This window comes from Drosophila mauritiana, unplaced genomic scaffold, assembly GCF_004382145.1.
Source record: "Drosophila mauritiana strain mau12 unplaced genomic scaffold, ASM438214v1 U_199, whole genome shotgun sequence".
In the NCBI taxonomy this organism is placed as follows: Eukaryota; Metazoa; Arthropoda; class Insecta; order Diptera; family Drosophilidae; genus Drosophila; species Drosophila mauritiana.
The window spans coordinates 10,394-30,207 of record NW_022881332.1 but is presented as its reverse complement, the minus strand read 5'-3'; the positions used below and the strand labels follow the sequence as shown (position 1 = coordinate 30,207).

The following is a 19,814-nucleotide window of genomic DNA, read 5'->3' as shown; positions in this document are numbered from 1 at the left end:
CCGTAGCCGCCCGGGCGTCCTCCAGCGACGAAAACGCCTCCTCAAGTACACCAACGGGTTCTGGCACTCCATTCGACGCCAGGGCAACCAATTTCGCCTGCGTCGGCGCCGAGCTCTTAGAGGCCAGATGGCTTCTGCGCCTGCCTCGTCTGGATTTCCTCGAGGCACTACATCCGCTCAAGGCACGCGCTGCTGTCGCTCTCGGTCGGCATAACTCCGATGGTGGCTCCTCCTACCGTCGACGCCAGCAACCGTATGCTCGTTTGCTCACTGACAAAAGGTAGATGCTCTAGAGCTCCACCTATCGGTAGCGTCTGGTAGCACTAAACTGTCCCTAGACACAAACCCTAGCAGTGACTGCCACCAATAAGCTTTTTGACAGCTGCTCAAAAAGCTTACTCGAAAAACTTACTCGTAAGCTCGCCTCGCAGCACGTGCGGAGTGGAAAATTTCCAATAGTTTATTGTTAATAATTTCCAAACCGCTTGTTTTTAACACTCGACAATTTTCACTCGACTTCCGCGGAGCACTAAATCACCGATTTAATTACTTTCCAACAAGAAAACTTAGTTATTCGCAATCTGTACACGAGCGCAACGAAAACACGTCCGTCGTTAATCCATTCATGCGCGTCACTAATTAGATGACGAGGCATTTGGCTACCTTAAGAGAGTCATAGTTACTCCCGCCGTTGACCCGCGCTTACTTGAATTTCTTCACTTTGACATTCAGAGCACTGGGCAGAAATCACATTGTGTCAACACCCGCTAGGGCCATCACAATGCTTTTGTTTTAATTAGACAGTCGGATTCCCCAAGTCCGTGCCAGTTCTGAATTGATTGTTAATTGATAATCGTTATAATTGATAAGAACTAATTGGTTTAACCCAAATAGTATTCTTAAAAATTTTAGCAAGAAAGTTCCACAATTGGCTACGTAACTAAACTATCCGGGGAACAAGTAACTAACATAAATGCTAGAAACTCTATTTACCCAGAACGAGCACATAAACCATGTTATTGTTTCCCAATCAAGCCCGACTATCTCAATCTTCAGAGCCAATCCTTATCCCGAAGTTACGGATCTAATTTGCCGACTTCCCTTACCTACATTATTCTATCGACTAGAGACTCTTCACCTTGGAGACCAGCTGCGGATATTGGTACGGCCTGTTGAGAAGTTTGCGTGTCCCCACCATAAATTTTCAAGGTCCGAGGAGAAAATATCGACACAACAGTATATGTCATGCTCTTCTAGCCCATCTACCATATCTCTCTGCGAAAGACTTCCATGGTAGTACGGCTATAAAACAGAAAAGAAAACTCTTCCGATATCTCTCGACGGCTTCTTTATGGTCGTTCCTGTTGCCAGGATGAGCACGAGGCCCATATTTAATAACAAACGGATACTCAACAGGTTACGGAAATTGGAACCGTATTCCCTTTCGTTCAAAATTATTCAAGTGTATTATATTCGCTTTGTTTATATAGTTAGGCATTTTTGTTTTACTTGAAAATTTTCGGCTTTCGCCTTGAACTTAGGACCGACTAACTCGTGATCAACCACTGTTCACACGAAACCCTTCTCCACTTCAGTCCTCCAAGGTCTCATTCGATTATTTGCTACTACCACCAAGATCTGTACCAATGGCAGCTCCATGCAGGCTTACGCCAAACACTTCTACGCATACCATTGTACCTTCCTACTCACTAAAGTTTCAAAATTTATATCACAAGTAATATAAATCATCTACTTTAGCGGTAATGTATAGGTATACAACTTAAGCGCCATCCATTTTAAGGGCTAGTTGCTTCGGCAGGTGAGTTGTTACACACTCCTTAGCGGATTTCGACTTCCATGATCACCGTCCTGCTGTTTTAAGCAACCAACGCCTTTCATGGTATCTGCATGAGTTGTTAATTTGGGCACCGTAACATTACGTTTGGTTCATCCCACAGCGCCAGTTCTGCTTACCAAAAGTGGCCCACTGGGCACATTATATCATAACCTTGAACTTCATATCAAGAAAGTTAAGGTTCTTACCCATTTAAAGTTTGAGAATAGGTTAAGATCGTTTCGACCCTAAGGCCTCTAATCATTCGCTTTACCAGATAAGATTATTTTATAATATTAAAATGCACCAGCTATCCTGAGGGAAACTTCGGAGGAACCAGCTACTAGATGGTTCGATTGGTCTTTCGCCCCTATACTCAATTCTGACAATCGATTTGCACGTCAGAACTGTTTCGGTCTTCCATCAGGGTTTCCCCTGACTTCAACCTGATCAAGTATAGTTCACCATCTTTCGGGTCACAGCATATATGCTCAAGGTACGTTCCAGTTAGAGGCATAAATAATATAAATATACATTATACATAACTATATAGAACGCCCCGGGATTGTGTTAATTAGCTATAAATAGCTAAAAAACTAATCCCATTATTAGTCAAGTTAATTACGCTATTAGGTTTACATCCCAATAACTTGCACATATGTTAGACTCCTTGGTCCGTGTTTCAAGACGGGTCCCGAAGGTATCCTGAATCTTTCGCATTGTTAATCATACAAGAGCATATAATAAACACAAAAATCAATGATAATTATGCCATTATATAATTCCGAAAAATTAACGCTCTGTAATAATATAAATCTATCAGCACTTTATCAAATTAATAACATTTATTCTGTGTTAAAATGCAAGCAATTTAATTGGAATAAACTATAAGTTATATTTTATGATAAATTTGGGATATGCTAATAGATTACAATGTCCTTATATGGAAAAAATGCACATTATTCTTAATAATATTATTTAAATATTACAATTTTAATGATGAATTTTCCATAACGGATATTCAGGTTCATCGGGCTTAACCTCTAAGCAGTTTCACGTACTGTTTAACTCTCTATTCAGAGTTCTTTTCAACTTTCCCTCACGGTACTTGTTTACTATCGGTCTCATGGTTATATTTAGTTTTAGATGGAGTTTACCACCCACTTAGTGCTGCACTATCAAGCAACACGACTCTTTGGAAACATCATCTAGTAATCATTAACGTTATACGGGCCTGGCACCCTCTATGGGTAAATGGCCTCATTTAAGAAGGACTTAAATCATTTAATTTCTCATACTAATATTGACGCTCCATACACTGCATCTCACATTTGCCATATAGACAAAGTGACTTAGTGCTGAACTGTTTTCTTTTCGCTCGCCGCTACTAAGAAAATCCTTGTTAGTTTCTTTTCCTCCCCTAATTAATATGCTTAAATTCAGGGGGTAGTCCCATATGAGTTGAGGTTGTATATATAACTATTTTTTGCCATAAATTCTTTATATATAAATGATAAAACAATCAATTAAATTCGTTATAAATAGTTCCAATAGTTCTTGTAAGCAAAGTTATTTTTTATCCATTTAACGAACCAACGAAGAATAATAACAAAACCAAGATTTTTCTTTTTCCGAATCATTAATAAGAGACAATTCTAGATGAAAAATATTTCAATTTTTTATGCTAGACATTTCTCAGTATTATTTGATTGAAAAAGAAAATATTTCTCTTCGTTTTTCACATTCAAATGTGAGATAATGTTTTTCATTTCTTTTTTAATATTATGAATAAAATCATTATTTAATCCAAAATATACCATATGCTTATAAAAAATTTATAAACAACTTAATTAGCATAGTCTTACAACCCTCAACCATATGTAGTCCAAGCAGCACTATAAAATTAATTAAAGTACATAACAGCATGGACTGCGATATGCGTTCAAAATGTCGATGTTCATGTGTCCTGCAGTTCACACGATGACGCACAGTTTGCTGCGTTCTTCATCGACCCATGAGCCGAGTGATCCACCGCTTAGAGTTTTATAATTCATTTTTATATAATATCAATATTGTTTTTATTGAAAGAAATTAAAAATACACCATTTTACTGGCATATATCAATTCCTTCAATAAATTTATTTTTATACCTAAAAATAAATGTTGCGATATGTCTTAGTTTCATATAAGCATTATGTATCATAAAAATCTGGTTATGGTTTGCTATTTTGGGTGACACATACTGCAAAATTTATATAAAACATTAACCTGATGGATGACAGGTACAAACATTGTATATTTTAGGTTGTTGCATTAGCCAACGTATGCTCATAACATAGATGAACAATACATATTCGCAACGCGTGTATATTATGGTCCATATACACACACACTTATTTTGAATACCACATTCAAAATTATTTTAATTTTAATTCGACTTCTACTTTCAAATTTTGTTCAGTTTCTTCGATTTCCATTTTCGAGAATTTGTTTTTATAGGAAACGCCATTGTTGTAGTAGGTACTGCCACAAATACGCACAACAACATTAATAATGTTAAAGTCTTTTTATGAGGTTGCCAAGCCCCACATATAAAATAAAAGCCATCTTCATTTTATTTTGACTTTAACTTTTGATTCCGTGGAATCATTTTGTAATATTTTTATTTTGGTAAATTGTATTTATTTGTATTATAACAAATGTTTATTAACGATAAGGATATTATACAATAATGATCCTTCCGCAGGTTCACCTACGGAAACCTTGTTACGACTTTTACTTCCTCTAAATAATCAAGTTCGGTCAACTTTTGCGAAACAACCGTAACACGCAAGGCGTCACAGTGATCACGTCCGGAGACCTCACTAAATAATTCAATCGGTAGTAGCGACGGGCGGTGTGTACAAAGGGCAGGGACGTAATCAATGCGAGTTAATGACTCACACTTACTGGGAATTCCAAGTTCATGTGAACAGTTTCAGTTCACAATCCCAAGCATGAAAGTGGTTCAGCGGTTTACCCGGACCTCTCGTCTAGGAAATACACGTTGATACTTTCATTGTAGCGCGCGTGCAGCCCAGGACATCTAAGGGCATCACAGACCTGTTATTGCTCAATCTCATTATTGCTAGACGCAATTTGTCCATTTAAGAAGCTAGTGTCCTTATAATGGGACAAACCAACAGGTACGGCTCCACTTACATAAACACATTCAAACACAATAAACATTTTACTGCCACCATGAATGAAGGCTACATAAGCTTCAGCACCATAATCCTGAAGATATCTATTTAATATATTTGAGTCTCGTTCGTTATCGGAATTAACCAGACAAATCACTCCACGAACTAAGAACGGCCATGCACCACCACCCATAGATTCGAGAAAGAGCTATCAATCTGTCTTACACACTTATGTTCGGACCTGGTAAGTTTTCCCGTGTTGAGTCAAATTAAGCCGCAGGCTCCACTCCTGGTGGTGCCCTTCCGTCAATTCCTTTAAGTTTCAGCTTTGCAACCATACTTCCCCCGGAGCCCAAAAGCTTTGGTTTCCCGGGAAGCGACTGAGAGAGCCATAAAAGTAGCTACACCCAATTGCTAGCTGGCATCGTTTATGGTTAGAACTAGGGCGGTATCTGATCGCCTTCGAACCTCTAACTTTCGTTCTTGATTAATGAAAACATCTTTGGCAAATGCTTTCGCTTAAGTTAGTCTTACGACGGTCCAAGAATTTCACCTCTCGCGTCGTAATACTAATGCCCCCAAACTGCTTCTATTAATCATTACCTCTTGATCTGAAAACCAATGAAAGCAGAACAGAGGTCTTATTTCATTATCCCATGCACAGAATATTCAGGCATTTGAAGCCTGCTTTAAGCACTCTAATTTGTTCAAAGTAATAGTACCGGCCCACAATAACACTCGTTTAAGAGCACTAGTGCAGGTTTTTAAATAGGAGGAACATATGAAAAAATACAAGTATTTAATCACATATAAGAACTCCACCGGTAATACGCTTACATACATAAAGGTATAGTACTAACCACAATTGTAAGTTGTACTACCCGTATGAAGCACAAGTTCAACTACGAACGTTTTAACCGCAACAACTTTAATATACGCTATTGGAGCTGGAATTACCGCGGCTGCTGGCACCAGACTTGCCCTCCAATTGGTCCTTGTTAAAGGATTTAAAGTGTACTCATTCCAATTACAGGGCCTCGGATATGAGTCCTGTATTGTTATTTTTCGTCACTACCTCCCCGAGCTGGGAGTGGGTAATTTACGCGCCTGCTGCCTTCCTTAGATGTGGTAGCCGTTTCTCAGGCTCCCTCTCCGGAATCGAACCCTGATTCCCCGTTACCCGTTGCAACCATGGTAGTCCTAGATACTACCATCAAAAGTTGATAGGGCAGACATTTGAAAGATCTGTCGTCGGTACAAGACCATACGATCTGCATGTTATCTAGAGTTCAACCAATATAACGATCTTGCGATCGCTTGGTTTTAGCCTAATAAAAGCACATGTCCCATAAGGTTCATGTTTTAATTGCATGTATTAGCTCTAGAATTACCACAGTTATCCAAGTAACTGTTAACGATCTAAGGAACCATAACTGATATAATGAGCCTTTTGCGGTTTCACTTTTAATTCGTGTGTACTTAGACATGCATGGCTTAATCTTTGAGACAAGCATATAACTACTGGCAGGATCAACCAGAATAATGTTTTTTCATATTCCATTCATATATTTTGAATCGAAATAAGCAATATAATAGATATATAGATATATAGATTTATATAATTCCATGATTTTTATTATATTGAATAAAATTCAATATTTCGCCTTTGGGTAAAATTTTAAATATATAAGTAAAAAATCCATTCGATTACGGCCATTTTATATAGCATTCGTATCCATATTTTTTTTTAATTTATACTTGTTTTACCAATATAACAAGAATTTCATCTAATTATTGTAATATATATATTTCTATAATTTTATCTTTTTATACATACATATTTCATTATAAAATATCATTTTATTTCCAACATACATAATTATTGTATCCACACATGTACAATTTTTGTTTAACCAATATAAATATTAAGTTAAATCATTTGCATTTTGAAGATAAATTTAAAATTTATCTCTTTTCATATATATCTCTGGTAATATATAACATAAAACCAAGCGCATATGATAATATTTCCACATTTAATATATAATTTTATATTTCTTCATAAGAATCCATTTGTATTATACCGTAACGATATAATAATCCAACTATACGGCAGGTAATAAATTAATATTTGCCTGCCTCCAAAAATTAACGATAATATATGGAAACGATTTGTTATTCTATATATAATAGAAACTTGACTTTTTTCAACGATATTATCTATAAAGCGTATATTCCTATTATCCGCGGAGCCAAGTCCCGTGTTCTATAGAACTGAGAAACAAATTTGTACGGATAATAATATACTTTATTGTATGTAACCAATATAAACATAATCCGAAATAAATATTTCGAATAATGCGGGAGGTCGGCAACCACTGCCTACCTATAGTAGTTTTTGAACCCGCTGTCCTCAAAGCGGGTATTTTCAATTCCGTTTGCCACCCAACATACGGGCTATTCTCTTATATATTAAGAGATTATAGGAACATTTCATTTTTTTCCATTATTCATATATAATATGATTATTTTTCCCTTATACATATAATAATTAATCATTTTCATATGTATATTATTTAATTTACTCATATTATTGCCAAAATCATATGAATACATAAGTTTTGAACAATATGAGAGGTCGGCAACCACTGCCTACCTATAGTAGTTTTTGAACCCTCTGTCGTAATTCCGGTCGTTTACACTACTATACCCTCTCACTATAATGGCTTTTCTCTATAATACTAAGAGAATGTGGGATATTTTCAGCATTTTTTCCCTTATACATATAATAATTAATCATTTTCATATGTATATTATTTAATTTACTCATATTATTGCCAAAATCATATGAATACATAAGTTTTGAACAATATGAGAGGTCGGCAACCACTGCCTACCTATAGTAGTTTTTGAACCCTCTGTCGTAATTCCGGTCGTTTACACTACTATACCCTCTCACTATAATGGCTTTTCTCTATAATACTAAGAGAATGTGGGATATTTTCAGCATTTTTTCCCTTATACATATAATAATTAATCATTTTCATATGTATATTATTTAATTTACTCATATTATTGCCAAAATCATATGAATACATAAGTTTTGAACAATATGAGAGGTCGGCAACCACTGCCTACCTATAGTAGTTTTTGAACCCTCTGTCGTAATTCCGGTCGTTACACTACTATACCCTCTCACTATAATGGCTTTTCTCTATAATACTGAGAATGTGGGATATTTTCAGCATTTTTTCCCTTATACATATAATAATTAATCATTTTCATATGTATATTATTTAATTTACTCATATTATTGCCAAAAATCATATGAATACATAAGTTTTGAACAATATGAGGTCGGCAACCACTGCCTACCTATAGTAGTTTTTGAACCCTCTGTCGTAATTCCGGTCGTTTACACTACTATACCCTCTCACTATAATGGCTTTTCTCTATAATACTAAGAGAATGTGGGATATTTTCAGCATTTTTTCCCTTATACATATAATAATTAATAATTTTCATATGTATATTATTTAATTTACTCATATATTGCCAAAATCATATGAATACATAAGTTTTGAACAATATGAGAGGTCGGCAACCACTGCCTACCTATAGTAGTTTTTGAACCCTCTGTCGTAATTCCGGTCGTTTACACTACTATACCCTCTCACTATAATGGCTTTTCTCTATAATACTAAGAGAATGTGGGATATTTTCAGCATTTTTTCCCTTATACATATAATAATTAATAATTTTCATATGTATATTATTTAATTTACTCATATAATTGCCAAAATCATATGAATACATAAGTTTTGAACAATATGAGAGGTCGGCAACCACTGCCTACCTATAGTAGTTTTTGAACCCTCTGTCGTAATTCCGGTCGTTTACACTACTATACCCTCTCACTATAATGGCTTTTCTCTATAATACTAAGAGAATGTGGGAATATTTCAGCATTTTTTCCCCTATACATATAATAATTAATAATTTTCATATGTATATTATTTAATTTACTCATATAATTGCCAAAATCATATGAATACATAAGTTTTGAACAATATGAGAGGTCGGCAACCACTGCCTACCTATAGTAGTTTTTGAACCCTCTGTCGTAATTCCGGTCGTTTACACTACTATACCCTCTCACTATAATGGCTTTTCTCTATAATACTAAGAGAATGTGGGAATATTTCAGCATTTTTTCCCTATACATATAATAATTAATAATTTTCATATGTATATTATTTAATTTACTCATATAATTGCCAAAATCATATAAATACATAAGTTTTGAACAATATCAGAGGTCAGCAACGGTCTTTCCTCTATAATACTAAGATAATATGGGAATATTTTCAGCATTTTTTCCCTTATACATTTATACATATAATAATTAATCATTTTCATATGTATATTATTTAATTTACTCATATTATTGCCAAAATCATATAAATACATAAGTTTTGAACAATATCAGAGGTCAGCAACGGTCTTTCCTCTAATACTAAGATAATGTGGAATATTTCATCATTTTTTCCTTTATACATTTATACATATAATATTTAATCATTTTATATGTATATTATTTAATTTACTCATATAATTGCCAAAATCATATACATAAGTTTTGAACAATATCAGAGGTCGGCAACGGTCTTTCCTCTATAATACTAAGATAATATGGGAATATTTCAGCATTTTTTCCCTTATACATATAATAATTAATCATTTTCATATGTATATTATTTAATTTACTCGTATAATTGCCAAAATCCTATGAAGACATAAGAGAATACAATATGAGAGGTCGGCGCAACCATAATATAGTAGTTGATGACGAGGTGTTTGGCAACTTGATACAATTCTTTAAAAAGTCTTTATATTAATTATATGATAGGGACAATATCATATGCGTCACTAAATTGATGACGAGGTGTTTGGCAACGTGACACAAATCATTAAAGTCTTTATATTAATTATATGATAGAGACAATATCATATGCGTCACTAAATTGATGACGAGGTATTTGGCAACTTGATAGAATTCTTTAAAGTCTTTATATCAAAAATTATATGATAGGGACAATATCATATGCGTCACTAAATTGATGACGAGGTGTTTGGCAACTTGACACAATTCATTAAAGTCTTTATATTAATTATATGATAGAGACAATATCATATGCGTCACTAAATTGATGACGAGGTATTTGGCAACTTGATATAATTCTTTAAAGTCTTTATATCAAAATTATATGATAGGGACAATATCATATGCGTCACTAAATTGATGACGAGGTGTTTGGCAACTTGACACAATTCATTAAAGTCTTTATATTAATTATATGATAGGACAATATCATATGCGTCACTAAATTGATGACGAGGTATTTGGCAACTTGATACAATTCTTTAAAGTATATGATAGGGACAATATCATATGCGTCACTAAATTGATGACGAAACTTGACACAATTCATTAAAGTCTTATATGATTATCATATGCGTCACTAAATGATGGGACCGCACAGAGGCGTCTGTTTGTTTTTGTTAATTGGATATGATATGCTTGGTGGAATTTGGCAACTTGTCTTTAAAGTCTTTATATCAAAAATTATATGATAGGGACAATATCATGCGTCACTAAATTGATGACGAAACTTGAAGATTATATGATATCATATGCGTCACTAAATTGATGACGAGGTATTTGGCTCTTTAAAGTCTTTATATCAAAAATTATATGATAGGGACAATATCATATGCGTCACTAAATTGATGACGAGGTGTTTGTTTGGCTACAGGAAAAATCATTTATTTATCGAATCATCAAGCAAAGGATAAGCTTCAGTGGATCGCAGTATGGCAGCTGCTCAACCACTTACAACACCTTGCCTGTTACAAAAGTCGTTTACAATTGATTCTAGGCTTTGTCATTGTATTAAATAATGCTTTTATATGTAACTAGCGCGGCATCAGGTGATCGAAGATCCTCCTAATTTACTATGTTACAAATTACATTGGCATCACATCCATTGTCGTTTATAAAATAAATTATAAACTTTAAATGGTTTAGAAGCCATACAATGCAAATTGCCCCTTATTTATCATTGCAGTCCAGCACGGATACGACCTTAGAGGCGTTCAGGCATAATCCAACGGACGTAGCGTCATACCACTGTTCGCTCGAACAAGTATTGTGCCATTGGTCCGTACCTGCGGTTCCTCTCGTACTACGCAGGAATGCTGTCGCAACAACGTTTTGTCATTAGTAGGGTAAAACTAACCTGTCTCACGACGTCTAAACCCAGCTCACGTTCCCTTGCATGGGTGAACAATCCAACGCTTGGTGAATTTTGCTTCACAATGATAGGAAGAGCCGACATCGAAGGATCAAAAAGCGACGTCGCTATGAACGCTTGGCCGCCACAAGCCAGTTATCCCTATGGTAACTTTTCTGACACCTCTTGTTAAAAACTCTTTAAACCAAAAGGATCGATAGGCCGAGCTTTTGCTGTCCCTGTGTGTACTGAACACCGAGATCAAGTCAGCATTTGCCCTTTTGCTCTATGTGTGGTTTCTGTCCGCACTGAGCTGGCCTTGGGACACCTCCGTTATTATTTGAGAGATGTACCGCCCCAGTCAAACTCCCTACCTGCAATGTCCTTGAATTGGATCATACCTGAGTAATTGGAGTTATAATTTCAAATCAAAAATACATAAATGCATCGTTTTATAAAGAATTTGTTTGCGATTATATAACAAACTCGTGATACTTTGATCAAGAAGCTTGCATCAAAACCCAATACCATAAGATATAATAAATATATCCGTATAATGGCTAGGAAATGATACACGTTCCATTTAATCAAGTAAGTAAGGAAACAATAAGAGTAGTGGTATTTCATTGACGATACCAAACCGAGGTCTAATATCTCCCACTTATTCTACACCTCTTATGTCTCCTTACACTGCCAGATTAGAGTCAAGCTCAAAAGGGTTCTTTCCCCGCTAATTATTCCAAGCCCGTTCCCTTGGCTGTGGTTTCGCTAGATAGTAGATAGGGACAACGACGACTTTTCAGATCTCTCCGAACTTGTTTTACGTGGCGTGTTCCACACTGAAGGGATTACAACCACGACACCCTGAACACCCACAAGTGGTGCATGTATCAACATGGTGTATGTGTCTGGATACGCCAGACAAGCGTCCCGGACTAGAAGCTATAGCTATGTACATAGCGACCACCCGGTAGCAATTCGAGTACTTGCTTGCCGGGCAAGCACTCCCCCTTGCTGAGGAGCGAGATCTACCTAAAATCTCTACTGATCTCTGGGTCACAGCACCCGAGTTTTGCGCAACTAGCACCGTAACTCAAACGTCGAACAGTACCAACCACAGCCACCACGATACTCCCACCAGGGGCCTACCTCAATGTGCAGTCTTGGATAGCTGCACAACCCGTGGTACCGAAAGAGAGGCTCGGTGGGCCTCCTCCTTTTGCTCCGACAAGCAGGGTTAGAGGGACCTATGCTATATTAGTCGCCTCTTACGACAAGCAATAGCGGACTGTGGAAGTATTTCTCGCCCGCTAACCACACGGCGAAGTTGTTGGGCTAAACACCCCTCCTCCTACGGAACACTTCGTCCGCAAACACTGCCAGCCGTTGAGTCCTCTGTTGATCTTCCAGGATTCTATCGAAGGTCCAGTTTTCGCCAAGGCGCTGCACTCCAAGTCCATCGAGGTTCCGCAAATCTGCATATAGGGGTCATATGGATCTCCACAAGCGCAAGCAGTGGTATCGCTGAGGGCTCTCCCTTGCAAAAATGCGTTAAACGACCCGTGACCTGTCAGCAGGTAAGACGTCCTCATCGAGAATCCAAATCTTGGATCCCGATAGGCGAGAGTGACATATGGGATGAATTTATGCGTCATCATCCCATCTGTTCTGCCAACTCTGCAGTAAGCACTCTTCTAGGCGAGTCTTCCTCTGCTTCCAGCGGTTCTCCTCCAGCGGTATCCACGCTTCAGCTTGTATTTGACCGCTAAAAACTTAGCAGCCAAGTCAAGCGGGGAGCTCCACCAAGTACCTGCAGTGCCACTGTGGACACTGTTCGGCATACCGAAAGGCAAGCCTCTGGCAGGAGGCTAGTCGTCTCCGGGCGGCTACTTGCTCGCGTCATACCATACCGGGGCACCAAACAATGAGTCCGTCATATATGGTCCGCCTGGCTCGAGGACTGAAGCCCCAGTCGGCTCGAAGCACACGCGCCAATGCTCCAACGACTCCGGTCATCCGCTGGCGAAGCGAAGCTATGTGCGTGAGGAATTTCATTCCTTCACTGACCGTGATGCCAAGGTACCGACAGCTACGCACATACGGAAGGTTCGCTCCAGCAAACCTCACCGTAGGCGCACGTCTCAAGGCAGCATTATTACCGTCTTGCTGGTCGAGACGGCAACGCCAACTTCCGCTCCCCACGCTTCTACGATGGACATCAGCTGTGCTCCTTTTTCCTCTAGCATAGCTCGGGAATTTCCCTCGACGAGAAGCAGCAAGTCATCAGCGTATGCACTCAGCTGGCAATACGGCTGGAGACGCTGAAGCAGTACATCCATCAGAATGTCCCAGATAAATGGGCCACTGATTGACCCCTGCGGGCAGCCTCTAGTTACCGGTACTTCCACAGTACCGGAACTGCTTCGGATCACTGCTCTTCGGCCGCTCTGCCACAAGCCCATCTCCCGGCATCCCAAGTCTGCTAGTCGGCGGAGTGCAGCACTCCATTCGACGTTGTCGAATGCTCCTTTGAAGTCCACGAAATTGCGCCGGGCTGGCACAAACACTGCTCTTCACGTGTCTCCAAGCATCCTCCACACATGGCGAAATCCAAACTGCCATCTGCAGCCTTCCGGAAGAACTTCTCTCACACGATTCACCATGATGGCCTCGAGCACCCAAAGACTGGCAGCAAGCATATTCCTCTATATGAGGAGGGAGCGAGACAACTCGTGGGCACTTCCACTCAGCGGGAAAAATCCTAATCGGATGCATCGGGAAAACAACGATGCTAGGTGCTCGGGTATGCGCGCCAGACTGCCTTGCAGATAGTGCCATTGATGCCGTCCAAGCCGGAGAGCCTGCTCTTCAACCGGGCAACACATGCATCAACCTCGAATTCTTCGAGGGCCGGGACTTCCTCCGCGATGGCAGTGCTTCGGACTCCGCAACTGGAAGAAATTGCGGAGGAGCACTCGTGCACAGTCACCCCAATCAGTGATGAGCTCGCCATTCACGCGGAGGCACCCAATCTCCGTGCACTTTCTGCGGCCTCGGCAATCTTGTAGACGCGCCCCCATGGGTCGTCGGCATGATCTCCCACGAAGCGTTTCCAGTCATCCATTTTCGCCCTCCCAATGAGCTTCTTGTAGTTGCTGAGGCCCGCCTCAGCTCGACCACTACACGCTCTATAGCGGCACCGTCATCACGACGCCTTCCATCTTGGAGTAGGCGACGAAGTCTCCGGACTTCGCGCCTTGCAGCGCAGAGGTCGGCAGTCCACCAACGTGCTCTCCTGTTGGGACTTTCTTCCCAGCGCAATATCACATACATTATGTACTATACTGCGCAGGGTCGAAACTTGCTGGTCCAACGGCGACTCTGAGAAGTTTTCCGGAAGTTCGGCTGCTCTACTCACCATTTCCTCCTTGAACAATCGCCAACGTGCATTGGAGAAGTTCCAGGACGGCACAGGAGCTATGCTCTCAACTGCGCGCGCGGTTGGTTCCCACAACAGTAATGATGTTGTGGTCACTCAATTCCCACTCGTCCACTCTCCACTCATATGTGGCCCACATAGATGCTGCCTCATTGACGATTGTCACGTCGATATCGCTAGTAGCTCTGTGATTGTCGAACGTGTACACCTCTGTTGACTGGTTTAGGGCGGCGACTCTTGCCTCCAGCATCCACTCTGACAGCAGCTCACCCCGTCTGTAGTTAGCTTGCCCCTCGGCATGACTTGCTAAGCCACATGGGACACTGCATTCGCGTCGAGGCCCAGGATTGCGGGGTTCTGCTGGCCTGCAGCAGGACCGCATCCATGTACCGGAGGTACGGTTCCAGAGGTGCATCGAAGCAGTATGCGGCGCAAAGGAAGATTGAGCCAAAGCTCCCTTTAACGACCAGACATACGCCATAATCCGTGAGGGTCTCCACTGGCATACAGATGGCTTCCTGTTGATCTACTAGGATGGCTGCCTTCCCTCGCCGATCGGTGAAAATTCTCATTCCTTCAGCACATCCATTCCGTCCCCGCCGAGATACGGCTCCTGCACCAGCGCGAACATAGACTCCGATCTCCTGAGTCGGACTCCGAGCTCGATGGTCGCTCTGCCTCGGCCACAGTTCGCTTGGATAACATTAATGTCTAGCTTGCACCCTCGCCAGCAACGCCCCGTATATCGGGTTGCCCTCTGTGACGGCAGTTCCGGCAGTCCACCGGGTTTTGGCACTTTGCCGCGGTGTGGCCTTGTTGCCCGCACTGGCGGCAGACATTGTCCCATTCGCTGACCTTGTGGTCGAAACCCACGCATCTGTGGCAGGCGTATGTGCGGACCTGTGCTCGGCATCTAGACACGACCTACATCAAGCTTCGTCTACCTCTAGCGTTACATTTACTGTGGCGCCGTCGGTTACCGACCACGCCTTGGTCACCAGGTGCACGGACTTCTTAAATTGGACATAGTCATACGAAGTTCCATGCAGGCCGATAGCTGTGTCGACGTCATAGACGACGACCTTCGGCTTCTCGGCCGCATTCCGTGCCACATTTAGCCCAACTTCAGCGACCTTCTGCAGCTCTCCAACTGAAGGAGTACGAATGATCGCACCACCACCTCGACGGAGCTCACGTACCTCGAGGGAGGGTGCAACCATCGTTCGCACCTTTTCCGCTATAGCTTTCCCCGATAGCGCTCGCACTTCACCACCGCTGACCACGTCTCGAACCTCCGCGGGCAGCGATGGGTGCAACCTGTGGCATCTGGGGAGCATTGGCGGCCGTATTCTTTAACGGATTCGACGACGGCGGCGGCGGTGGCGGCATAGCGAGCCGCGTCTCCAGTTCTCCACACCGGAGCATTAACGCCAGCACCAGCTCATCGTAGCGGCTGATAGCATACGAGAGCTCTTCCGTGTCCACTTCTCCTACGGAAGCTGCTTCTCACCATGCGCTGGGTGGCCGACAGCTCTGCCATCATGGCTGCTTGCCCAGCACGGGCGGCAGCGGTAGCGCTGGCAACAATTTAAGTGGAAACGGCGGAGGCAGTGTGGTCGGCAGCAGGGGCAGGATCAACAAGCAGCGGGGGGCAGCGCAATCCAGCGACGCAACGGTTCTGGCACTCCATTCGACGCCAGGGCAACCAATTTCGCCTGCGTCGGCGCCGAGCTCTTAGAGGCCAGATGGCTTCTGCGCCTGCCTCGTCTGGATTCCTCGAGCACTACATCCGCTCAAGGCACTCGCGCTGCTGTCGCTCTCGTCGGCATAACTCCGATGGTGGCTCCTCCTATCGTCGACGCCAGCAACCGTATGCTCGTTTGCTCACTGACAAAAGGTAGATGCTCTAGAGCTCCACCTATCGGTAGCGTCTGGTAGCACTAAACTGTCCCTATACACAAACCCTAGCAGTGACTGCCACCAATAAGCTTTTTGACAGCTGCTCAAAAAGCTTACTCGAAAAACTTACTCGTAAGCTCGCCTCGCAGCACGTGCGGAGTGGAAAATTTCCAATAGTTTATTGTTAATAATTTCCAAACCGCTTGTTTTTAACACTCGACAATTTTCACTCGACTTCCGCGGAGCACTAAATCACCGATTTAATTACTTTCCAAACAAGGAAAACTTAGTTATTCGCAATCTGTACACGAGCGCAACGAAAACACGTCCGTCGTTAATCCATTCATGCGCGTCACTAATTAGATGACGAGGCATTTGGCTACCTTAAAGAGTCATAGTTACTCCCGCCGTTGACCCGCGCTTACTTGAATTTCTTCACTTTGACATTCAGAGCACTGGGCAGAAATCACATTGTGTCAACACCCGCTAGGGCCATCACAATGCTTTGTTTTAATTAGACAGTCGGATTCCCCAAGTCCGTGCCAGTTCTGAATTGATTGTTAATTGATAATCGTTATAATTGATAAGAACTAATTGGTTTAACCCAAATAGTATTCTTAAAAATTTTAGCAAGAAAGTTCCACAATTGGCTACGTAACTAAACTATCCGGGAACAAGTAACTAACATAAATGCTAGAAACTCTATTTACCCAGAACGAGCACATAAACCATGTTATTGTTTCCCAATCAAGCCCGACTATCTCAATCTTCAGAGCCAATCCTTATCCCGAAGTTACGGATCTAATTTGCCGACTTCCCTTACCTACATTATTCTATCGACTAGAGACTCTTCACCTTGGAGACCAGCTGCGGATATTGGTACGGCCTGTTGAGAAGTTTGCGTCCCCACCATAAATTTTCAAGGTCCGAGGAGAAAATATCGACACAACAGTATATGTCATGCTCTTCTAGCCCATCTACCATATCTCTCTGCGAAAGACTTCCATGGTAGTACGGCTATAAAACAGAAAAGAAAACTCTTCCGATATCTCTCGACGGCTTCTTTATGGTCGTTCCTGTTGCCAGGATGAGCACGAGGCCCATATTTAATAACAAACGGATACTCAACAGGTTACGGAATTGGAACCGTATTCCCTTTCGTTCAAAATTATTCAAGTGTATTATATTCGCTTTGTTTATATAGTTAGGCATTTTTGTTTTACTTGAAAATTTTCGGCTTTCGCCTTGAACTTAGGACCGACTAACTCGTGATCAACCACTGTTCACACGAAACCCTTCTCCACTTCAGTCCTCCAAGGTCTCATTCGATTATTTGCTACTACCACCAAGATCTGTACCAATGGCAGCTCCATGCAGGCTTACGCCAAACACTTCTACGCATACCATTGTACCTTCCTACTCACTAAAGTTTCAAAATTTATATCACAAGTAATATAAATCATCTACTTTAGCGGTAATGTATAGGTATACAACTTAAGCGCCATCCATTTTAAGGGCTAGTTGCTTCGGCAGGTGAGTTGTTACACACTCCTTAGCGGATTTCGACTTCCATGATCACCGTCCTGCTGTTTTAAGCAACCAACGCCTTTCATGGTATCTGCATGAGTTGTTAATTTGGGCACCGTAACATTACGTTTGGTTCATCCCACAGCGCCAGTTCTGCTTACCAAAAGTGGCCCACTGGGCACATTATATCATAACCTTGAACTTCATATCAAGAAAGTTAAGGTTCTTACCCATTTAAAGTTTGAGAATAGGTTAAGATCGTTTCGACCCTAAGGCCCTCTAATCATTCGCTTTACCAGATAAGATTATTTTATATATAATATTAAAATGCACCAGCTATCCTGAGGGAAACTTCGGAAGGAACCAGCTACTAGATGGTTCGATTGGTCTTTCGCCCCTATACTCAATTCTGACAATCGATTTGCACGTCAGAACTGTTTCGGTCTTCCATCAGGGTTTCCCCTGACTTCAACCTGATCAAGTATAGTTCACCATCTTTCGGGTCACAGCATATATGCTCAAGGTACGTTCCAGTTAGAGGCATAAATAATATAAATATACATTATACATAACTATATAGAACGCCCCGGGATTGTGTTAATTAGCTATAAATAGCTAAAAAACTAATCCCATTATTAGTCAAGTTAATTACGCTATTAGGTTTACATCCCAATAACTTGCACATATGTTAGACTCCTTGGTCCGTGTTTCAAGACGGGTCCCGAAGGTATCCTGAATCTTTCGCATTGTTAATCATACAAGAGCATATAATAAACACAAAAATCAATGATAATTATGCCATTATATAATTCCGAAAAATTAACGCTCTGTAATAATATAAATCTATCAGCACTTTATCAAATTAATAACATTTATTCTGTGTTAAAATGCAAGCAATTTAATTGGAATAAACTATAAGTTATATTTTATGATAAATTTGGGATATGCTAATAGATTACAATGTCCTTATATGGAAAAAATGCACATTATTCTTAATAATATTATTTAAATATTACAATTTTAATGATGAATTTTCCATAACGGATATTCAGGTTCATCGGGCTTAACCTCTAAGCAGTTTCACGTACTGTTTAACTCTCTATTCAGAGTTCTTTTCAACTTTCCCTCACGGTACTTGTTTACTATCGGTCTCATGGTTATATTTAGTTTTAGATGGAGTTTACCACCCACTTAGTGCTGCACTATCAAGCAACACGACTCTTTGGAAACATCATCTAGTAATCATTAACGTTATACGGGCCTGGCACCCTCTATGGGTAAATGGCCTCATTTAAGAAGGACTTAAATCATTAATTTCTCATACTAGAATATTGACGCTCCATACACTGCATCTCACATTTGCCATATAGACAAAGTGACTTAGTGCTGAACTGTTTTCTTTTCGCTCGCCGCTACTAAGAAAATCCTTGTTAGTTTCTTTTCCTCCCCTAATTAATATGCTTAAATTCAGGGGGTAGTCCCATATGAGTTGAGGTTGTATATATAACTATTTTTTGCCATAAATTCTTTATATATAAATGATAAAACAATCAATTAAATTCGTTATAAATAGTTCCAATAGTTCTTGTAAGCAAAGTTATTTTTTATCCATTTAACGAACCAACGAAGAATAATAACAA

General features: G+C 40.5%; 2 non-coding genes and 2 pseudogenes across 2 annotated transcripts; all 4 read right to left on the bottom strand.

The window, feature by feature from the left end:
- LOC117149337 lies at positions 1-3,304 on the bottom strand (annotated as a pseudogene; the record flags this gene model as incomplete).
- A 394-nt stretch (positions 3,305-3,698) lies between these two features.
- LOC117149338 lies at positions 3,699-3,877 on the bottom strand. Its single transcript, XR_004460221.1, has one exon. It is a non-coding gene; the product is annotated as a 5.8S ribosomal RNA (ribosomal RNA).
- A 686-nt stretch (positions 3,878-4,563) lies between these two features.
- LOC117149339 lies at positions 4,564-6,557 on the bottom strand. Its single transcript, XR_004460222.1, has one exon. It is a non-coding gene; the product is annotated as a small subunit ribosomal RNA (ribosomal RNA).
- A 4,292-nt stretch (positions 6,558-10,849) lies between these two features.
- On the bottom strand, positions 10,850-19,672 carry LOC117149341 (annotated as a pseudogene).
- Between the last annotated feature and the right edge of the window lie 142 nt (positions 19,673-19,814).